This window comes from Tauraco erythrolophus, chromosome 9 (assembly GCF_009769465.1).
Source record: "Tauraco erythrolophus isolate bTauEry1 chromosome 9, bTauEry1.pri, whole genome shotgun sequence".
NCBI lineage: Eukaryota > Metazoa > Chordata > Aves > Musophagiformes > Musophagidae > Tauraco > Tauraco erythrolophus.
In genome coordinates, this window is record NC_141473.1 from 16,064,151 (window position 1) to 16,086,940 (window position 22,790).

The following is a 22,790-nucleotide window of genomic DNA, read 5'->3' on the forward strand; positions in this document are numbered from 1 at the left end:
CCCTCACGGGTGGGATGTTCCCTGAGGGACAGTGACTCCCTCAGGGGTGCGATTTCCCCTCGGGGGTGGGGACGGCGGCCGCGCCGCTCCCCGACGGGAGGCGGGGGACGACAGCGCCCCCCAGCGGGCGGGTGCGGAGGCGCCGCACGCGCGGGCAGGTGGCGGGCGAGAAGGGCGCGCGGGCGCAGGCGCGCGGCGGGAAGGGGGCGTGGCGCGGCGCGCGGCGGCGCCTGCGTGGCGCGGCGAGGCGGGCGCTGACGGCGGGTGGGCGTGGCGCGGCGCGGCGCGCGGCCCTTCCTTCCCGTCCCTGCCCCCCTGGCCGTGCCCGCCGCCGCCCCCACCCCCGCCCGCCGCCCAGAAGATGGCGAGCCCGTGCGGGCGGCAGGCAGTGCTCCATCGAGAGGCGCGGCGTCCGCCACCAGCTCGATTCGTGGCGACACAAGCTCATTCACTGTGTAGGTGAGGGACGGCGGGCGCGGCGGGGAGGCTGGGCCGGGCCGGGCCCCGCGGCGGCGGCGGTGGCGGCGGGCGAAGGCTCCGCCGGGGGGGGCCGTGAGGCGAGCGGCGCCGCGGCCTGCGGGCCCGCCCCCCTTCCCCCGCCGTCGCGGGCCGCTGTGAGGCGAGCGGCGCCGGGCCGGGCCCCGCCCTTCGCCGGGGAGGGAGCCGGGAGGGGGGTCCTGCCCTGCCCTGCCCTTTTGTGCGGCCCCTGTCAGCGCCGCGCCCGCTCCTCCCCGCCCGGCCCGGCCGCGGCCCCTTCAAACTTGTTTACGGCGGGGCCGGGGCCGCGCCCGCCGGCGGGGAGCGGCCCGCCTGTCACTGCCCATCCGCCGCCGCGGGAGGCGAGGCGAGCCCGGCCCGCCTGCCCCGGTCCGCCGCCGTGAGGCGGGGAGGGAACGGAGGGAGGCCGCGAGGCCGCGGAGCCGGCGGCGGCGCGCCCGCCCCGCGCCCCAGCGGGAGAAGCAGCGGAGGGAGGCTCGGGGCGGGGGGAGCGCGGTCGCCGGGCCGGCGGAAAGTTGTGGATCGGGTGCCGGATTGACGGCGTGAAGCCGGAGCGGGGGCCGCGGGGCTTAAAAGGATGTGTGATTGCTTTTATCTTTTTATCTTTTTTTTTTTTGTTCCCCCCACCTCCTCCTCCTCCTCTCTCGTGCGCGTTTGTTGTTATGCAGGCTCCTTGCAATCAATATTTGGGGATTTTGAAAAAGAAGTCCCGGACGCTCTTTCATCTCGAGTAACTTTCTCTGTTCAAAATATAGATTTTCGCCCTTTTCTCTTTCCCTAGCGAGAAATCGAGACCTTTTCTGCGGGTCTCAAAATACACATAAACACCGGCTCTAGGCCAGGAATTCAGTGGATGTTTGCAAAGATAGTAAAATAGGTTTGACAACAGTAGACTGTGAACTTCCAGAGCAATCTTAAAAATCTCTAATCAGAACACTGGTATGTCTCTTCTTGTTTGACCCCCTGCTTTTAATTGAGCACAAATCCTCATTTTATTTTAAATATGCAAATATGGCCATAATCTGCCAGTGACTGCTCAGCGTAGGTAATCTGTAATAACATTCACAGATTCACTTTAGTTCCTTATGTGCAGAGTTAAACCTCTTATTGTCAGTTAGCTCAGCATCCTAGTTCATTATCAGGGATTTGAAACACCATTTTGGTTACACCAGGAGTTGTAACTGCTGCTGTTATATTTTTGGCTTTATCTAAAAGTTTAAATTTCTGTAATATAGAAGTGTGCACTTAGATGCTTGTTAAATCCAGATTAATAGGAGCAATTAACTTGTATTAAGCAAAAAGCAATTCAAAGACAATACACTGCTGAGAAACACAGACTCTACTTGAAAGTGCTGAGTTTTCTTTTTAGCCAATTATTGACGCTTTTAGATCCAGTTTATGGGTTTTTGTTGTTTTGCTATGTTAGGAACATGTTATTGGCTTCCACCTCTGCTTGAACCGGATTTATTTTACTTCTATCTCCTTTTCTCATCTCCTCTTACCTTGGCTGCTGGGGATCACCTGTTCTAGTTCTTTCTAAACTCCCCACTTGCAGCAGTCATCTTCTCTTCCTCCGTCCCTGCTGCTGTGTCGTTGGGTCCTTGAATCCTCCAAAGGAGCTGTCCTGCTGCTCAAGAGTTTAACCACATAGCTGTGAGGAGTAAATGGGGGGGGGGGGAGAGGAGGGGGGAGAGAAAAAGAAAAAAGAAAAAAAAAGGACATTTTCAAAGCTACAATTGAAGATCGTGTGGTGAAGTGTAAGAGTTGTGTCTGTTCGTTATGCTGCTCTTTAAAAATCTTGGGTAACTGGAGAAGTTTGTGTTATCTACAGACTCAAGGAAAACAGTACGTTGTTAAAGTCTTAGCAGCCCTAAGTGCTAAAACTTAAAACAAACACCACCCCACCGCCACCCCCATTCATACACACCCTGTTCCACTTCCCGAAAGCCATTTAAATTGCCAGCTCCTGGAGAAGTTGCTTTCTCCTCTGTCCTTTCAATATCTCTTTCTTATGCTTAAATTTGATATACGTTTTGTTCCTCCAAAAGATTTCCCTCTGTGAAAGTCCCTCTGTATGTGTTTAACAAAAGATATTGTGAGCACTGTTAAGTTTACTGGGATTTTTTGGAGGTAAAGTACAAAACTATTTAAAAAAAAAATAAAGTCCAAAGTGTAACAGTGTTATGTGACTTTTATCTTGATGTCACTATGTCATAAATAGTTTCAACCTCAAATTGATCAGCTTTATGAGATCTCAGGACCTGCCCTGTTCCTAGTATGGATCTTGCATAAATTGTTGTGTCGTATAAATGTGTTGTTACCTTTTTTGATTTTGATATTTTTTCATAGAATTTTAAAAAGTTTATGGCAATAGACCAGGATGTCCAGCTGAAATTATGCTGTGGTTTTAACCTCTTCCCCCAAATAGATCTCTGTTGTCTTTTTAAGTGAGTTTTGACAGTGTTCCTTGAGGTCTGGAAGTTGACCTGTTAAATGATGTAGTGTTCTGTTTTGCCTTGGCCGTTTGTAGAAGTCTTTAAGAATTTGTTCCTGTAATAAGTACTGATAGATAAATATGGGGAAGCAGAATATGGAAAAAATCCTTCTTTTTGCTTCAGAAATACCCGTTCATATTTAGTTCTGAAAGTAAGTCTGAGGTGTGTGGGATTCTGTGTTAGCATCGTTCCCTGAAAAGTCATTCTCATACCACACAGTGTGGTAGTCAGACAAAACAAAGCCTGTGGTTTGAACTAGGGCATTTGGCAATAAAAATGTCTTAAGTAATTCACTTTTCCCTCTTGTTTCTTGCTTCTGCAATAGGCTGCTCTCTTGGACTGCGTCTTCATGGCAGTCTGTCAAACTAAGCTTGTGCTCTCAAGGGGAGCAAAACCACAGGAGGACTGAAGGACCACCTTTGCCCACAGGGAGCCAATTCAAGGAAGTTACGCTAGCAGAAAGCATCGTCTTTTGGAGGGAGTGGAATGATTTTCTGTTAGTATAGCTGCCTGAACTGGCTCACTGCTGGGTCAAGCAAATACCGGTGGTAGCACAAGGAAGAGGGTTGAGAATGTATAGCTGGTGGGAAAGAAAAGAGCAAGAACGCGGCTGCAGGGACAGATCATCTTGAACTGTCACAAAGTTGCGCCTTCGGTTGTGGCAGCACAGGTTTTTGTGGGAGGTAGCTCAGAGAACTGGTCTGACTTAAACCTTCCTTCCTCATCATGCGTTTCAAGCCTCTTTTTTGGGGGAGGGAGGTGGTGGGGGACAAGCCCCGAACAGTTCTGTTGATGCAGTGATGCAATTGAGGGAGCTGCATGCCATGGCCCAGAGGTGGAGGGAAGTGTGAAGAAGGGGTGTCTAAGCTCTTTTTGCAGTGAGGTGCATTAGCTGTTGAACCACAGCGTGGGAGGGTAGCTGGGAGTGGCGCGCAGTGTCTTGAAGCCCTGGTAGGACCTCAATTCTAGAGACCCAGTACACAAGATGATAACTATTTGATGCTGACATGTGTGTTCTCTGTGCCAATCTTGAGCGTTGGCATCTTCCTCTATGGCCAAAGGCAGATACTTAGAGACAAATGTATATGGTGATTTCCACCGCCTGCCTCTCCAGCCTCCAGTCACTTGCTACTGAGGCACTTGCTGAATTGGGAATAGTTGATGATCAGCTAAGGAATGGGAAGTTTGAGGGAGGAGAGAACCCCCAGATCCCTCCTGACACCTTTTATGCAGGCAGTAATAGCATTGCAATGCCGTGTGGTTACTGGAGTGATAGTTGGAGGTGTTCACATGCATTTCTACTTGCTGGTGATGCTTGGCCCTTTGTTAAATATTAGCTGTACTCTTAGAGACTCCCAGACTGAATTACAGCCTGTGTTGAGGGGCTGGGGGCAGGGAGGGACTGTATTAGTTCTCTTCAGCAGTGACCCTAGGTCTGGAAGCAAAACCATGACATAAAGGGAAAACCTGTAACATTCACATAAGATTTCAGTCATCTTGAGCTCTGTCAGTGTTTCACTGAGGTGCTGCTTAGCTGTTCATTTTACTCTTAAGATGTTAAAATAAGCTGAAGTTATTTCCTTTTTTTTTTTTTTAATGGTTGTTGCTGGTGAAGTACTGCAACCGAAGTACCTGATCTGTTTCTGTGTACTAATTGGTTGAATAGTGATGATCTTCCATGACCGTAGATACTTAGGACTAAAGTGTGGATCCTGTGGAAGAAATATGATACATCAGGAAGTATTAGAAGCTAGTATTAATCAAGAGGAGATGTGTAACAGTTGAATAATTCTGAAATCTTTATTACATTTTCTTATCTTGATTATTGCTTGGGTATAGTTCCAGCCTGTATGTGATATGAATTAGCTTAGCTGCTGCTTCCAAACAGTTAGTCCTGTTATCTCATTGTTTTGGAAGTAGGCTTGGGTCTCCAAGTGGTTAACGTAGTTCTAGTTCAAAGGGCAGTTTTTATTTCTTTATTCCAAAATGAGAAAGCTTATTATACACTTGATGGTGATGGAAAATAATAATAAAAAAGCAAGTTAATGTAGGTGCTAAAGTAAAAGTTTAAACATAGGGCTATTCTAAACTGGTATCTGTTTTAGATATGCGGTCAGCCATGTCCCCAGCAAATGTGCAAGTGGTACTATTTGCCTTATTTCAACCTGCATGTAATGCAGATGCAGTTTGTGGCTTTTTTTATTAATGTAAATCCATTGTACAGAAACATTACGGTATAGTAGCAGAAGGCTTCTTCAAGAGGATCAAGTCTACACAAAAACATTTTTGCCTGTTGGCAGGATAGATACAGGGAGGGAGAATTACCCTTTTATGATAAACTTATGCCAGGAAAAAATCGAGGCAGCTGTCATTTAAAAATAAAAATATTTACTTGTAAGGAGTGAAATTTTGTAGCTTGATATTTATCTTTATTTTAAATGTTCATGGGAGGATGGTATGTATCTAAAGAACAGTAGAAGTTGAACTGCAGGGGATGAATCTAGATCTGTTTCGAATATCTCTTTGGATTCTCCTTAAATCACTTCAGATTTGCCCTGGTTTCCCTGTTTGCAAATGAAGAATAACTTCTACTGACAGAGACAACACCAACCAAAGAAAAGCATACTTAAAAACATCTTTGTGTTCTGCCATCTTGATTTCTTCTGGTGGCTGCAACATGAAATTTTGGACTAGGCCAAAACACTTGGTATGTTTCCCGTTTCAACAAAAATCTGTTTTAATTTGTGTGACGTAATAACTATCACTCAAGGTGGGAGGTTTCCTTCTTTGGACATGTTCATCCTGCTGGAAGTGTAGGGTTTTTTGACTTAACTTTTAATGAAGAGCTAATGATGTTCAGGGTTCATCTTCTAATAGAACTTCTCAAAATGAATTACAGTAATCCATTCTGTGCATGCAGGAAATAGTCCAAATCCACCTAGATAAAATCTTTGTAGTATTTATATTGAGATATATATACTACAGATTTACAGCTTTGTGGTATGACACCATTTTAAGAGTACCTGAAGGACTGTTCACGTTTTTAAGCCATTTTTGACAGTTTGTGCTGTATATTGATGATAGTCTAAATACTGTCATGTACAGAAATACAGTAACTGCACTTTAATTAAGAATGGATGGTGCAGAATCCAAATTCTTACACTCAGTTGTCTAAATCCTTATTGCACAGTACTTAAATGGCTTAATGCTCTGCCATCTTAGGCTCTCTTGCATCCAGACAAGTACTGTCATGTGCGTGGTTTTTTTTGGTTTTGGTTTGTTTGGGGTTTTTTTGTTTGTTTTTTTTTTTTTTTTTTTTTTTTTTTTTGTTTCAGAACTTGTGTTGTTTCACCACTAATTTAAAACAACAAGAATACTTCCTAAAAATCAGTTTAGGCAAGACTTGAGGACGAACAGGCATTTAATAGGGTTAAAGAAAGGGAACCCTGTCATACTGATTGGGGCAGAGGGGACACTACTGCAGTATTTTACATGGGACTTTCCAATCCTCTTCCTCACCCTCCTGTGTCTATAAGTTTTCACTCTTAAGAGGATGAAGTTGTGGTTCCCGAAGGTTACTGGGGTGGATATTTCTAGTGCACTGAGAAATACAAAACTGTCGGTGTTTTCTGAGGGCAAGGTTGGATGGGATGGGCTGAGCCAGTCTAGGCTCTACCTCTGGCCAAAAGGGATGGTGGTGCTTGTTCTTACTAAGCTGACAGAAGACTGCAAAACAAGCTGATCTTCTGGTGATGCTTAGTAACCTGAGTTGTCCTAGCTAGGAAGGAGATGAGCAGCAGAGCTCACCTGAAGCACTGGATGAGATCGCGTCCCTGGGGTGAAGGGAAGGGGAAAGAACAGAGTAGCCTCCTCCAAAGGCAGGGAGTTTTCTAGTTTGCATCTTCTGTCTTGTAACTGCACTACAGACCGTGGTTATATTTGATGGCAGCGCTGTCTAAGCTGGCTTAAATAGTCCCCTCTGTGCTGGCACAACTGTGTGTGGCAGCTTGGTGAATGAGTTCCCTGACTGGAAAACAATCTTTTTTTGCTACAACATCTGCAGAGGACGGAGAGAGAGAGGGTGAAGAGTTGAGGCTTTACCACTGGTGTCATCACACATGCACAAATCCAAGTTGTCATTTGCTGAATAAGTACTCATTTCTACAGGCATCGTGTTCGCTTACAGTAGCAGGAACACTGCTTCATTCTCCCTCTTCAAAGTGCTGTGGATTATACCATGCTCTCTCCCTGATAATGAACTGTGGGCTTTGCTTTCCCAACCATGTTGGATGCTCTCATCCAGTACCTTCATTAGTAAGTTGCAACTCTACATCATTTTTCCCCACTACCTTTGCAGGCCTCTGGAGTTCCTCAGTTTTCTCTGATAAATCCATGCGACCTCAGCTTCTTTTGGGAAGTGAGAGCTTCAGCTTCATCCTTTTTCTCTTGAAGAATGCTGTACTGTTATTTCTCTGGACATCAAGTTATTTGCCTTTCATCTCAGGTTTGTTTTGCCTTGTAATCCTGCATAGTATCATGTGTTCTTTTATGGTGAGTTGACAAAAAAATTCAGCCCTCAAAGCCGAGTAGAAAACTTAAGTTACACATCATCACTGCTGGCACACAAAAAATGAAGTGGAGGTTATGGTGTTTCAACATTTCTGCAGAACACCACTTCCTATGTAGTAGAATTGCTATTTGATGATGTCTCCATCAGTTTTTTCCACTCCTTTTACAGAGGAAAGATGGCACTCCTGTTGCATTTTCCAGAAGCGATGGCAAAGTGGCTGCACAGGGAAGACTTGCAGGGAGACAAAGGATGTTCCTTATGCCCTGAGGACCATGATATTTTATGGGAGGGAGAAGAGAGGGAGAAAAGAGGACTGGACAAGAGCCTAGTATTCGTTAACAAAGGAAGCTTTCAGAAGCTGAATCCAGCAGCGTGGAAAGACATCAGAGGCCACCAGGCAATCTTAACTCTTGAGTTGAGTTTACTAATGAAAAATTTCCTGGTTCTCTTTGAACATTTTTTGCGTTCGCTTATAGTACAGGCTTTTCAATATCTAGCTGGAGAAGATTGCGTAGATGAGTCTATTGTGGTCTTTTGCCCTCTGTTGTTACTAGGTTAGGGAGGTGGTCATGTTTCGAAAGTGGAGTAACTGACAGAATAGGAGGAGGAACAGATAGTCAAGCTGAAGAGTTCTTCACTTCTTGGTTTCTTTCTCTGTTGGTTACACTAACACAAGGATGTGAAAGTTTCAGCCAGCAGCCTGCCATTCCCCACCCTAACGCTTCCAGGGCAGTAGTAACGCCGCTGTTCTCCTGAATGTGTAGCCGTGTCAGTCGTTAGTCCTCAGCCATGTGTGGTTTGGTTCCCTCTGCTACTCTATCTGTGTTACAGGCGGCAGCTTCCTGTGTTACCTGTGTAACAGAGCTGGAGTTCAGCCTCCTCCCTGGCCAGGACAGGCTGGTCCTGCGGCTGCTAAACTCTCCGCAGCGGTTTGCGTGCACAAAGCTCTTACGTACTTTGCCTGTGCTTAATCCGTGGACAACCACAGGGGTCGGTTTTGAAGCTTCGTCATGGGATAGCCACCCGTCAGCGGGAGTAATGTGCTTGTGTGCTTCAGCCTGGGAGTCTTGTGGCCCCAAGAGCCCTCTCTTAGCCTGTGCCTTGTGTCCCGTGGGCTTTGGCTTCGTAAGAAATGTATAAATATGTTGGAATACACAAAATGGATTGTGATTAGGCCTTACTTGCTTTGTTTAAATGCTGATAGTGAACTGGCTTGCTTGGCTCTTGGCTTACTTGGCAGTTATTTTGTCCTTTTCGTGAACAAGTTGAAGATAAGCTAGTGTTACAGCAGACTTTGTCTCAAGTTTGGTCATCTCCTGGGTTAAGATTTGTAATTGTGGCAAAAACGATGAAGCAGCTTTCTAGGTGATGCTTTATCACGATCTCTAGGTGCGTTTCTGAAAACATGCCATTGTATCCTTTGTGTGAAGAAAACTTTTTACAGAGGTGGACACTTAACAACTTCCATTTTGCTCTGCAAAAGTAAGAGAGTAGAAAAGCATGGAGGTCATTTCCTTTTCTGACCTAAGAAAACTTAAAAGCAATCTTCTTAAAGCAAGCATTCCATTTACATCCTTTAGAAGAGGAGGAGTATAGCTACCTTATCCCTAGCTTTCCTTTTTATGTTTTGAAAGTAATTAGTGAAACTTAAGCTTATATGATACTATAATCTATCTTCTGGGGTTTCTTACAAAGATCTTGCTTATTTTTTATGGAAAAAGCAGTCATCTGATAGTCTTTACTTCCAAAATAGGCAGCAAGGAAAGCTTCTATTGGAAAAAAACTTCTGTGCTTTTGTTTTGATGATCATTTCTTGATCTGATTGACCTCACTGCTGAGTAAGGAGAGTGCCCGTTACTGGTTTTAAATGTCCTTTGGAAAAGTTGCACTCCTATTCAACTGGAAGTGGAATGTTTCACTGACTTTAATGGTTATTGTGCATCTGTGTACTGTAGCTTACTATCTTTCAAAATATTGTAAGATTGAGTGAAGCATGGAAAAGGGTGAGGAAAAAACTTAAATGTGAAATGTTGGTTATGTGTGGGTTTAGATAAGTATCCATACTTCAAAATGTGTTGTGTAAGACAGGTAAAAAATGAAGTGTCAAAGTGTCTTGGGGCAGGGGGGGGCGGAACGGACACACACTTTTTTCCCTGAAATTTTTTACATTGAAAATGTAAAAAAGGAATTTTTTACATTGAGGGTGGTGAGGCACTGGAACACGTTGCCCAGAGAAGTTGTGGATGCCCCATCCCTGGAAGTGTTCAAGGCCAGGTTAGATGAGGCTTTGGGCAATCTGGTGTAGTGGAGGATTTCTCTGCCCATGGCAGGGGGGTTGGAACTAGATGATCTTTAAGGTCCCTTCCAACCTGAACCATTCTATGATTCTATGAAATGTTTCTCATAAATGTTTCGGTTATTCTAACTTGTACTTGGGGTACAAAATTATAGCAAGTATAACACTAATTTTGGTATTTCTGACTAAACTCTTAACTACTGCCTGCACATTTCTCTTGTGTTTTTTTTTTTATTCTTTTCTGTCCTCCTTGTTATCCTATGCATTCATACAAAGTAATAAAAATGTAATCATGTGGCACTGTGCGGTATGATGGTATGAGAATCTAGCTCTCGTATCTCACAGGAGTATTTCTGCAAACTCTTCACAAAATCTAATCCCTTGGACTTGACTCTGCAATTTTTCTTTAGAGATGTGCAGCAATTTCGGAGTGAACAGCTTCAGTGCTCAGTTGAGACAGGCCATGTGGAGGTCCATTTTGCATATGATCTTTTGAATTCAGCAGGAATACCATATTTCTCTCTTGAACAAGCCTAACCCCTCAAGGGAAGAACCATGTTTTGCCAGGGCTCTCTGAAATCATGGTTTTCAACCTGGAGTTGGCAAGAAGCAGCTGTGGAAAAATAAGGCTATTGCCAATAGTTTAAATTGCGTGGGGTCTTTGTGCTTTTCAGGAGCCCACAGTTTGAAAATTACTGCTCTAAATGATTTATAAACAAGGGCTGTTTTTCCTTTGCAAAGTGGCTGTAGGTGTTAATGAGTATGGGCTGATATTTAGTCATCTATTAGATTAGGATTGAGTTTTATCTTTCATTTTTCTTCTCATAGCTAACCATTTAAAAACATATTTTATCCAAAACTGGATATCATGGAGGAGACTAACCCTGGAAAACTTCAACTTGAAAGCTGACTTCTGGAAAAAGCTCAGAGTGGTGTTAAGTAGGTCTGTTTTAAGTGCTGCACTCCCTATACTTCTGTACTTTTTCCCTTCCAAGAACCTTGCTGTGAAGGCCGAACTGCTGCTACTGCTAGAGTTTGTGTTGAACCTAAAAATTTCGTTAACGCTTCTCCCTTACATGGTTGTGAAGGGAACTTTGAATACACGGGCTTGACCCTAAACTGATGCCATCTCTCTGCCGTGCATTGGCAGATACCCTGAAACAGCAGGTAAACTGCCTTTCTGGTCTCAAGAGGACATGAATTTATTTATTTCAGTGACTAAAAGGTGTTTGAAGTATGGAATGGACACTAAGCTGTTTGGTAATCCGAAGGTGCACTACTGTTCTGGGTATCAAAGCCCAAATAGTCTCCATGCTGACTGCAATTCCAGCTCACTCTGTTTTACTAGAACCATAGCTGAGGTCACCGGCTGATCACGTTAACAGTATGCAATTGAATATAGAGTTCAGAGGTTACTCTGCTCAACAAGTTACTCAGTTTCAAATTTGATTAAAAATTGACTTTGTAAGTTAAAGATGTTGCAGAACTGTAGTCTACTTTGCCATGGAGGCTGCACTCCTTGCCTATGAGAAACAGATTGGTTCTTGTTCCTAATTCATCTGTTTGCCTGTGACTAATCTTGAATTCGTATCTTCCTGCTGCTTGTACTTTGAACTGAATTCTGTGCTCCAAATAAGAACAGCAGATAGGGCTTTAGATTTTCTCAACCCCTCGTAGCCCAAGGACTGCTCCTGCCCCGAGGACAGGACATGCCTTATGCAGCTTTCTGTATAATAGGAGATGGTGGAGAGGAAGGCATGTAGGGAGAAGTCAATCACAGCTGCTTTGGTCTATACTTACTGGCATGTTGATGAACTTTAGCAGCTAAATGCGCTTGTGATGACACCTCACCAACTTCAGAAAGTAAGCAGCTATTTTTGGAAACTTGTTTTTTTTTTTTCCCCAGGACTAAAACTACTAAACCTACTTTAAAAAAAAAAAAGAGTCTATGCAGAAACACTAGTTCCCAAGAAACCAGCGCCTTCTGCTTGTTGTGCTCATGGGCATTTCAGCATCCTAACCCTAAATCCTGCTTGATGTTCTTTCCCGTCTGTCCTACTATATCTGGAACTTGGAGGGCTTTCCATTACTGTAAGAGAAGAGGAATACTTCTTTCGTATTCAGTCTGGGGGAAGAGATGAGTGATTCTCCGATCTCGTCTTTAGGGCAGATAGGTCTTTGCTCTCAGCATGCCATGGTGCTGCCTAGGAGAGTTTTCGTGGTTCTGCCTGTAAGTGCAGACAGAGCTAATTTCAGAGCTGGTTTGTGCTCGTGGACTTGCAGAGTTGAGAGTGCTGAATTTATTGCATAGTTTTGGGATTCTGTTGGCGATGACAAAACTTTCTGTAGGAAAATTAAAGAATTCTTGTTCTGAACACTGGTTTCCTGCCCCATAATTTTGCCAGTGCAGTTATATCAGGGTCTGTTTGTAAGCTGGGTCCTGAAGTCAAGGTTTGATAAGCCTTGGCTTTAGTGAGAGGTCCTAGGTTAGGCTGAGCAGGGTGCATGGGACCTTAGCTGTGAGCGGGCCAGAACGAAAGCCATGGATGTGGGTATTACGTGAAGGAATCCATGCAAGGGGTGTCCTGTGCCTCTGAACTACAAACTCTTGACTCGCAGTGGTGGTGAAAGGGTACTGGTGCCTGCTGGAGCAGCTTGTGGTTAGGTGTGACAAGTGAGGCTCTCCTGTGGACAAATTCCCGCTTTCTGTCAGCGTGGCAGCCGGTGTGCAAATGGGCTTCGGCTGTCAGTGCAATAACGGATTCACTCTCTGCTGACAGTCCACCCTCAGCGCAGGGCTGGGGTGAAAGCTGAATGAGTCAGATGGCCTTGGCAATATGATTTTTCCCTTCAGGTGGCCTCACGGACATTCATACGCTTACTCTTGTTTCCAAAATGACACGCAAAATACCTGACTACAGGCTTTCAATCGCCTTGGTAATGCATTCTTTCCTTCAGGTGGCTTCTCCCTGTTAGTTCAGTCTGAGCAGAGGTAGACAAGATAGAGCTGAATATGAGCTGATGGTACATCATCGCCTTGAAATATCCCAAAAGTCTTTCCTCTCGGAACCAGTGAAGGAAAATGAGTATCTCTCTAAAACTAGCTCTCTTTTGAAAATCCAGATTAGCATAAATGAGAGTCAAACTTCACAAGAATGCTTTTAGAAAGGAGATGATAAACTTTAATAGCTGTATAATTACTTGCCTTGTTTGAATCCACTGAAGGATGTAAAGATGCATCTAAAACAGAAGTTAAAAGTTTTTGTTGTTTCTGCCTCTGGATTAAGTTGGCTGAGCACTGTACTAAATGGTATAGTTAGTTTAGTTGAGAGATGTTTTTTGTGAAATCCAGCGACAAGAAAACTGGGTGGTCAACCAGAGCAATGAAGTAAATTTTGCATAAAAATATAGCCTTTAATAGATATTTCTAGTGGTGTGGTGGTTGGGTAGGTTTTTGTTTGTTTTGGGTTTTTTTTGGAGTGTGTGTGGGTTCTGCTGTTTTTTCCTTTTTCTTTTTGACAAGTGGGGGTAAGCATAACTAAGAGATTTGTCTGAAGGGAAATCACGACTATTTAGTTTTAAGGTACTGGAACTACAGACTAAACTCCGTTAGTCTTCCAGATACATCTTAAAGCATTTTTGGGAAATGTACGAAGTATTTCCCACTCTAGGTGAAAAACAGTTTCAGGTAAGTACCTGTCATCTTCCCATGGGAGAGAAAGAAGTGTATTCTTTTGAAGCATTTGCTTATTAAAGTTCCAATGTGAAACTTGAGGGATAGTGTTTGGGGAGACAGTGGTGGGAGAAGGCAGGCAGGTTCTGGGTTTGGGTTTTATTTTTTTTTAAGCTTAGAAATGCAAATAGAAGTTACCTGGAAAAAGCTGTTCTAAAAGCGCTTTTTTTTCCCAGTTAATGAGTTAAGAATTAGGACAATGTAGAGATTTGCCTAGATAGATTCATCAGAGAACTTTTCTTTTAAGGAAATCAACATCAGAAAATGGTCCCCAAGAATATTTAATAGAACCGCTGTTGGCTTTTGAGTCATGAGTTATTCTTTTTCCAGAATAAGTTAAACATTATGCTATCTGTTTTTTTAACTGTATGCATCACAGTAATGTAAGCAAGGTCATAGAGGGTCAGATTTCTGAAAAGGCATGAAATTATTCTCTGTGCAAAAATCACTGTTTGGTGGAAAATATTAAAATGTATTGATTATAGTTTATATATCATGAACTTTGTCTAGTGTGTGTAGAAGGTGCTACAAAAAACACTCAGACTTTTTTCCTGTGTTAAATAAAGGAGAGGTGATGCTAGAGCAACTGTAATAAAGCATTTCACCCTGACTTTGAAGAAACTGCAAGTCCACCTACAGGCCTTGCCAAACTGTGCAAATTTACGTTGCGTTATAGTAGGTACAGGTTTGGTCAGTAACTCTGATGGTAATTTCTCAGAAATGATAATTTTATGTCATTTAACCTAGATGAGCAGTATGAGAGAGTACAGTTGTTTAATGCTGGCCAGTATAGGAGATCCTGCAGGAAAGGTCTTGATTCCAACCACAGGAAAATAGAATACACATCCAAGGGATGCATAGCAGGGGAAGTGAATTTTCTTGTAAAAGCACAATTCATGGTTACACGGTAGTTTTTAATGTAGTGTCGATTTAAAATACTGCAGAGAAGGGTGGTCATATCACCCCCGTTGTGCTGGTGCCTTCACTTTGTGCAGATGTGTAGCGGTTTGGATCAGAGAACTGATCCCTGAACCATCTTGCCGTGTTACCATGCAAATGCCAAGATGAGCGAGCATCTGGGGGGCGTGGGGAGGATGAGTGGGATCAGCCCTTCAGTGGAGAGGTGGATTTGTCATGGGTTTAAGTGCCAGGTGATCAGTAATCGTAGCTTCAAAACATTGAAGACGTGCTGCAGAGTGGACTTCCCTGTCTACAGTAACCTTCAGTTTGCAGTAATCTGTCTTCTAGTAAGCTGGGATGAGTTAGTTGTGGCATTTTGAGCCTTCTTACTCTGCTTCTCAGAATTCACACAATATATTTTGCAATCATACATTTTACATGCACACACGTTTTACTGTAAATTAAATTTACTATGTGTAATTTTACTGCTGTTGAATTTTTTTCCCCTCCTTTAAAGTACTTGAGTCAGGCAAGCGTCATTCTGCTCTTGATGCTGCCTTCCTAGTGAATGTGACTCAGGTTGCAGTATGTCTCCAGTGAGTAGATAAAAATCTTTTATCCAATGTGTTTCTTCAGAAAATTACAGAGAAACTGATGCTGTAATGGAGACATTAGGATCATCGCTAGTTGCTGGCAGCAAAAGGTGGTTTCCAGAGATCAAAACAGCTGAATCTATCTTTACATCCCCTAGTAGTGGTTCTCGTAGGTCTTTCTTGGTTCTGGTTCCTACAGCATAATGGTAATCTTAATTCTTCTACTTTTGGATTAGAGTCACCACACTTTTGAATGTTAGCCTAAAGAAAGGGTTTCTGTTTACCCATTTGAGTGATATGCATGTTTGGGCTTTAAGGAAATGACAACGAGCCCTGCTGGGGTACCCCACAGCTTTAGGTTTGTGATGCCGATCGGAGAGGTAGGCCGCTGCTGAAACAGCTTGTTTAGAGGCAGCCCTCTCTGAAATGGCAGAGGCAGTAGATTTCTGGCCATGGGAACCTCCTGAGGGTAGTTGTCCCCTCATTGCACCAGACCACTGTGAAGCATTCTTGGTTTAGTTCAGTATCTTCCGTTTTCACCAAGAAACAATCCATACCACAAAGGATACGTGAGTTGATCACGAGATGTATGAGTCCAGCAGGTTTGGACTGGTCTTTCTATGTGGTCAGCTAGTCAGGATGCATATTCATCATGGCTACTGGTTTAGGGATATTGTGGTTAGACAAGGTTGAAAGTTGTTATGGGGCTTGTTTCCAAACAGGAGTCCAAAAACCAGGTAGAGCTAAGGACAGTTCAGCACTTGTGCTGAATTCATCTGCTGAGATTTGTCAGCTGGCACCTCTTGATGGTTGACCAGCATGTCATGTTGACAGGGCTATGTCAGACCAGCACGGTGTTGAGGAGAGAGAACTGGAATAGAACCATTTGCAGAATACATCTGTTTGCTCACTCAGCAGTAGGTCCCTTTGCCTTCCATTGGAGCTTTGTGATCCATGCAGTGGTCTCTTCTGCAGGAGCACGAATCTGGCCGGCTCCTGTATGTCTCTGTTCCCAGCAGCACACTGAGCAAAAAAATTGGGAACATGGTGGTGTTGACTCTAGCTCCTTCTGTTCTAATAGGCCTTGATTCTTCATCATCTTCACCGTAATACGTCTCCCATGTTTTTCACTTTCAAGGAGTCCAAGGCAGTTATGCATCTAACAAATTAGAGTAAGTGGATGCTCTGTTCTTGAACAATCAAATAAAAAGGGGGGGAGGAGGGGCAGGGAGGCCAAAATCACTTGTCCTGTCCCTTATGCAGTTCCTGAGCTTGCACCAGTGTAACTGATGGAGGGCAGGGGTAGGAATGAGTAACGGAGCAGAGAAGGGAAGGACTGCAAAACCTGCTGTTACTGCTGAAAGATACGCTCATGAGACTGTGCGTTGAATCCGTAGCCTTGATTAGAATTTGCCTCCACGAGTTTTGTGTTGTGCTAGCACTGATCCTTCAAAAGGGGCAAAAGATGACATAGGTACTTTGCCAACGTCCTCTGGTGCAAAAAGCAAAGATCAATTTTTGTCATGTCCGAAGCCTCACATCTTCCTAAAATGCATTGAGTTCTTCAATGAGATGATGTGGTTCTTGGTTCCGTACTGTCCCTAGAGTTTGAACTGCGTTAAAATGGTGCTATAATACCCTTAAAAACTGCGTTTCATACACCTTTGGCTTGAGGAATGCCTGGGAATCTGTCTTTTGAGTCTCCATTGAAATATGCAGGACTAACCAGCCTCTGTCAAAGATGAGGCAGACTAGTAGGAACTGTTTCTAATGTTCTTGCCATCACAGCACAGGCAGAAGCTGTAGATGTTCATAGGATGACTTGTTTCAAAAATCACGTAGCTTAGCGGTTGTCAAGAGGGGGGAAAACTTTCAGTCTCCTGTTTTCATGTGATGATGATATGCATAAATTGAAGCACAAGCCTCTGTGCTGGAGCTTGTCCTCAGATCCAGCAACATGATAGGCAGAAAGATGACTTCTGTAACAGGTTTTTCGTTGTTGTTTTTTTTTTTTTTCATTTCCTTTTGATCTGTGGACTGCCCTGACTATAAAGCATCTGCATGGGTGCCTCACAGAAGCCGTGTTACTGAGAGTAAAAAATCCTGCAAAATTAGCCTATTCTGTTAATTTAGGAATGAAGCAGAATAAATGGTTCTTAGTTTATGCCTGGAAGTATTTCTGAAGAACAAAGGCTTGACAATCCTCGAAGATGTATGCTGGTTACTTAAACCTCTGCATTTAAGTTTGTGTGGCGGCTGTGGGTGAAGATTCTCTTGTAACCTTTCTAAAGATAGAGTGAGTTCTTTCCTTCTGTTGCCTTTGCTAAAGCTGGATAGAGCAGATATCTACCGTGATAGATGAGTGGATGTCATTCTCAGGAAAGTAATTTAAGGCAAAAGTAAAGGGTGAAGGGGATGGTGCATTGTTTTTTTTTCTTTTTCTCTCTTCTCTTTTTTTTTTTTTTTTAGTAGTTGAACTAGCTGTTTTGGTTTCTTTTCTCAAGGACCACATGGAATAAATCTGAACAATACGAGGTTGAGTTGCACCTGTAAAAATGGATTCATTTTGTTAGCTTCCTCCTGTTCTGCACAAAGCCACGAGCAGCAGAAGTACTGGAAGAACCTGCTGCGTAGGCTTATGCTAACCGTATGTTAACTTTGCTTAAAAAAAATTAAACCCTACCTCCTGCAGAACTTGATTTGCCATTGAGAAGAGCTTTCCACTTGCTGGGAGTGAAGGGGAATTTTTCAGTCCCTGGCAATTGCGCAAGGAGATGGCTATTGTTACTGGCTCAAAGACTGTAGAAAGAACTTTAATTTCCTTGCTCTGTTTGATGCCTCTGCAACTCCAGACTGTTTTTCAATGCAAATATTCAGCTTACTGTCCACTGTTGCTGCTTCTAGGTTTCCTTCATTTTACGTTTCTTCCCCTATACTTGTGTTTGCTCTACATTGAGTGTTTGAAGTTATTTTCATGAAACATTTTTGTTTCCAAACTCATTTTGTTTTCTCTCTAGGTCGTTTATGTATTTGTCTTCACTAATGTTTGCACATCTCCGAACATAGTATCCTCTGTGAATTTAACTAACATGCTGTTTACCCTTTCTTCCAGATCCAGTTTCTGATCCTACTTCCACATTTGGGAGTATGCAAGGGACAAACACATCTCTTTGCGTAGCTTGACTGGATATCCCAGACTAGGATGTTAGTATATTTAAACAATTTTTTGCATTAAAATGTTGCCAGTATCTTAATTGCACATAGATCATTATTTTTGAAATGTAATTAGCTTTCTTGGCATTATGCATATTCAGAAGCCTGCTGGTAGAAACAGTTTTTCTGCAGTCTGACTAGTGCTTATTGGTGACTTTAAAACGGGTGCAGGAATAGGAAGAATTTCAAGGTTGGTTTTAAATGAGCCAGGTCTTATTTAGCGTTACAGCTTTAGCACTCATTCTCGAAAATCTTGGCTCTTTGTCTAATGAGATTAACGGTAGGTTAATCCAAGAACATATAAAATCTTTAGATTCAAGATATTTATGAAAGACCACTTCAGACTTCTGAATGCATGAATACAGGCCCTATGAGAGATTTTTGAATACTTGAAATAGTCAAATATCTGTAGAAATACTTGCATCAAATAAATGTTAACAAAAAAATAAAATTGCACACTGAAGTTTTTTGAATCCCTGCATCTCATGTCATTGTTCTGGTACTTGTAAGGAACCAGTTGTCTGGAAGAGTAAACTCTTATGCTAACTATTTTGCGAATATGATAATGCAGCTTCCTTTAAAATGTGTTTTGTGATTGTATAGTTATTGCAAAATGAGGTATTGCGTGTTTTCTATTATGTAAGCAATTGTCTGGCAGTAGTTAGCGATTCAAAGATAAATAAGTCATTGTTAAACTAACATGCTATTTTTAAGTATGTTTTTGACTTGACCACTTCTTTGAGTGTCTCATGTACTCAGCTACTACTATATGTAATTGAATTACTTATTGAAATGCTACTATAAGCAACTGTTTAAATTACTGAAGTGAATTTAATGCTGAATGCAATGTTCATCGTGCAGCCTGCGGATTTCGCAGGTTCCTCTGCAGCCTTAGTTTTCCAGTGCGCTTCCATTCTTTTCCCTTTGTAAATGAAAGGAGCCTTCTGTTCATGTGGTTTGAATTTATTTTAAAACTGTTGCCGATCCTCTTGGCTAACATTATAAAGTCATTTGTTATAGTTTCTCTGCTTGAATTTTCATTCGTACTGTCCAGCTCTGTTCATGGATAATAAACTTAGGTAAGACTGCGGTTCTCCTTTAGCTTAGCTACTTTGACAGATGTTCTCAGAACTGCTGCTAGGGAAGTGCAGCATTTTGCAACGCTTGTTCTGGTATCCCGCCACATTTTGTGTGAGTGGCTGATTCCTTCACTCGCCCTTCTGGTGTTGTTTCTGTGGTTTTATAGAAAAGCAAGTTCATTATGGTTTCTTACAAGCTTTTCAAGGGAATTCGAGGCTCATTGAGTACTATTGTTTATTTTATCAAATCTTCTGAAGCACAGTGTATTCTAGAAGTCTAAGATTGCTTGTGCCTGGAAATGTTTCTGGTGTCAAAGAACAGTTTAAAAAAAGGTAGGCTATATCTGAAATAACCTTCAGAGGATTTAAGATATAAAATTGACAGCAGTGGGGAAACAAGGCACTTCCATGAAATTGTTATTAATGCTTCTTGCACGCACTGTTTTTAGCGATTTATTGTTCACTCTTTAGGCTGTACCTTGTTCATTACATGCACATGATACTCTCTTTTAGAGAAACTTACATATGAAGAATTCTGTAGGGGAAAAAATGGCCTTAAGGGAAGATATTTACCAAGTGTCATAGGCATCAACCTGTTTTGTAACTTTGAGTATCAGTTAGTGCTACTTCAGACTTTTAATCCCTTAGGATCAAATGAATAGTACATAGCCTGCAGAAGCACAGTTTGTATCAAATTCCTTTACTGTTTATGTGGGCTGTACTGCTTGCACTTCCTAGCCATGCATTAGAAAATCCATTTCTGAGATTGTGGTCTGAAAGAACTGTTCAGACATTACAAAAAGAACTGCTTTGGATGTAAGTGGACAGTGACCCTCATCTTAAAAGCTGAAGCTTTTCTAGCAAGGCGGCACTCAAAACTGAAGAGTTTCTGTTGTTTCTTCATATAGAGGCTGTTACAGATATTTCAGTCTCATATGAATTTGGCAATACAACATAGGTGGAATGCCAAGCTGGAGAAGCTTCGTGTGTAGATTACCTGTGAAATTTAACTCAGATTTTGATAAAAGGACCTGTGGTAGGCAGTTTCTCAGAAGGCTGTGTTCTCTCAGTGTCTTCACTTAGCACCAAAAATTGTTTTTACATCTGCTGAGTGTCCTAAACAGGGACTTCATTCTTTGAACAGACCTGAGGCAGCAACAGGTCTGCTAAGACCTTTTTATTGAGATACCAGCTGTAAAACTGGAGCAAGGCTGGCTGTTCTAGAAGGCTGATGTCCAGATGTTTGTCTTTGTAACAGTTTGATGTTCTGCACAAGAAACTTGTAATTTGATTAACTGTGAGCATATTCTGAGATTCTGCTATAATTCAGTGACATTGAGAAAGTTAGTGTGCAGAAATTGTGGGACTGCTGTGTTCTCTCAAGTTCAGATCATGCGTGCTGCTTTCAAGCAAAGAACTGCAACTAGACTGAAAACAAAAGTTGTGAGGAAATAGGGTGGTCTCAACCAAAGTACAGTAGATTAAATGTTTAACTTCCTTAATTATGAAAGGCCAATAACATGCTGTGCTTCAGGAATTCTAGAAAGTCTGGAGTAAATGAGGTAGAGAAGACTAGACAATGTCAAAAAGCTTGCACAGAACTGCTTGGCTTGAGGAAGACTTAAAGAAGATGACAGGAGCTGAAATTACTGTGTATGTAACTCAGTTAAGTGCAATGTAAACTGTTAAATATACTTGTGGACACCGAATTTACTGTAACTACCCAGAAAAGATACTTGAGTATAACTTTCAAATCCTGAATGACCATCAGAAAAGATGTATTATTTATCATGTTACTTATGCATCGACCAAACTCCAAGGTTTTTGTACTGATATGGTCTTCAGCTGTGATCCATTACCTACTTCAGATGTCTGTCTCAAAACAGAATAAGGGAAAGGCCATCTGAGAGAGCAAACGAGGAAGTCAGACAGGTTTTGATTTCAGCAATGTTGTTGTCTAAGCTGTCCCTGGTCCTGCCACTTGTTCCTGCTGGCATAATTGGACTAGACCAGGAAATTGTTCCTGTCTAGAAATAATGCAAGCAAAAAGGATTGGTTTTTTCACTGTCTTCTGTATGCGCCTGCACGTTTTTTTGTATTGCAGTGAAAGGGAAGAGTGTGAGTAGAAGTGCCTGATGTTGAGCATTATTCTTCTGTTCCATGTTGCTGTCAAGAAAGAAAAAGAAAAACTCAGTGTAACCCCCAGTTGTAGTTGGACAGAAAATACCCTAAAGAGACTGGGTGTTTCTCCTGTGAAGCACGTCTGCAGGCATAGCTTGTGGAATTGATGATGTGTATCTGAAGCAAAAAGATTAGTAAGATTCAAAGAATTGCTACATGAACGATGGCAAACATTACATGATATCCGAAGTGAGAAAGAGAGATTTATCAGCCACTCGCTCTTTGGGAAAATTTCTACTAAACCCCAAAGATCAGGCTATATTGTAGCTGTTTACTGCAAGTTCTTGCGTTTGTGTGTGTGGGTTTTTTTCAAAGAAGGTTCACCGGTCCTAATATACACTGAGTAGTGCTCTATCGCATCTGGCAATTTCAGATTCCACAACTTATTTCAGCACCAAATTGTTTGCTGCTGTAGTCTTTTGTGACAAAGTTGTCAGCAGCTGTGGCTATGCTTATCTGTTACCAGAGGAATATCAGGGATTGCAGCTTCTTTAGTGCATACGCATAACCTCAGGTGGGAACAAAGGACGGATAAGGATATTTCTGCTAGTATTTGGTTCTGTTGGCACAAGAGTAACAACAGTAATACAGCTATATCTTCTGTGCCATGTGCAGGAGTGATGTGCCTGCTTTGTACCGTTGTGCAAATGACCGTAAAGCTGGAGGGGACCGTGCGGTTAGCTGTGCTTGCTTTGCACCTTGTGTTGTAGACTCACAAATGCCTCCCTTGAGGTATACTTTCACATGTGACTTCAGTGATAACAATTAGTCACTATAATCTGCTCTGAAGCTAGTATGAGTTCTATGCTCATGTCTTTCAGTGTTAAAATATGTCTCTCTGCTGATCTGTGTTTTGGAGGTTTTTATTTAAGGTGGATAACTTTTGCTCACTGCCCTGCTTTTCAGTTGGCCTTTCATTTTTGTGTAGCTGCCTGTATCACTCACTGATCTCTCCTAGATCATCCTTTCTGTTGAGACAGAACTGAACAATCAATCTGAAAAGGCTAAGGATTTCCAAAGTTTCTGGGAAGCCTTCTCAAAACGCCAGATGTGCTTCATAATCACTGTAGTCATGATTCAGCTTTCTTTCCATGATCTAGATTCTTCTTTTCTTCTGTTAGCTTCTTAATCAGAATTTAGATACGCTCACTGATGTTTTAGTGAAATAATCACTTGACTTAATCAAGTGGTGTGTCTTTGCATATCATAAGATTTTTCAGGATGCTGTTAGC

The 22,790-nt window shown here is 42.6% G+C and overlaps 1 protein-coding gene across 2 annotated transcripts in view; it reads left to right on the forward strand.

Moving 5' to 3' along the window:
* Positions 1–387: 387 nt before the first annotated feature.
* The window catches only part of LOC104384456 (ligand-dependent corepressor), a 53,703-nt gene continuing 31,300 nt past the window's right edge, over positions 388–22,790 (forward strand). The window contains exon 1 of one of the 2 annotated variants that reach the window (XM_086616282.1): positions 388–459. The gene's annotated coding sequence lies outside the window, so the exon portion shown is untranslated. The remainder of the gene's footprint in view (positions 460–22,790) is intronic. The other variant, XM_086616283.1, reaches the window with a different exon arrangement.